This window comes from Asparagus officinalis, chromosome 5, assembly GCF_001876935.1.
Source record: "Asparagus officinalis chromosome 5, Aspof.V1, whole genome shotgun sequence".
NCBI classification, from domain to species: domain Eukaryota; kingdom Viridiplantae; phylum Streptophyta; class Magnoliopsida; order Asparagales; family Asparagaceae; genus Asparagus; species Asparagus officinalis.
This window is the reverse complement of record NC_033798.1, coordinates 47,269,808-47,270,744: the sequence shown is the minus strand read 5'-3', so window position 1 is coordinate 47,270,744 and position 937 is coordinate 47,269,808.

Below are 937 nucleotides of genomic sequence, written 5' to 3'. Positions count from 1 at the left end.
AGGGATAAGCCAACGCCTAACACGTGTTGCCGGTTTAGTCTTTTACCGATTGAAGAAGACACCAGAATTCCAGTCTGGGGAATTTCATCCCGAAGCCTAAGTAGGGATGAGTCAACACCTAACATGTGTTGCCGGGTAGCCTATTCCCGTAACAAGGGTGAAGCCTATGTATTCAACATCATAGCGGGGATTTTTATCCTGAATCCTAAGTAAGGATAAGTCAGCGCCTAACACGCGTTGCCGGGTAGTCTATTCCCGTAAGAAAGACGAAGTCTACGTATTCAAGATCGTAGCACTAAAAGGGTTAACTCTTTTAGCTTAACGTCACATGTGGAACGGACTTAAACAATCCGCATGCTAGCCCGACTCAAACGGTAGTCGGTAAAGGCTCATCACACCCGTTCTATAAATGCAAGTCATTGACGTACCAGCTCCATTAGTTGGTCTCATGACTTGAGCATCCAACAAACTCAGGATTTAGGGTAAAATCCACACATGCAGATGAATCAGCTTTAACAGTTGGTCCTGCGGCTCCAACACCTGGGACCGCTATGCTCTAATACCTTAAGAGCTTAAACTGTGTATACTCCAGCAAACGTACGAAAAAATCCTATAAATACGAGAGTCACTGACGCATCAGCTTCATTAGTCGTACGAGTATAAACTGTGTTAACGACGATTCGAAACCCTAGGGTCAATGCCGGTCAACGCGCAACCCTAGGTCAACGCCAGTCAACGCGTTGCAACCAAAGTCAACGTTTGACGATTCGAAACCCTAGGGTCAACGCCGGTCAACGCGTAACCCTAGGTCAACGCCAGTCAACGCGTTGCAACACAAGTCAACGTTCGAAGATTCGAAACCCTAGGGTCAACGCCGGTCAACGCGTAACCCTAGGTCAACGCCAGTCAACGCGTTGCGACAAAAAGTCAACACACG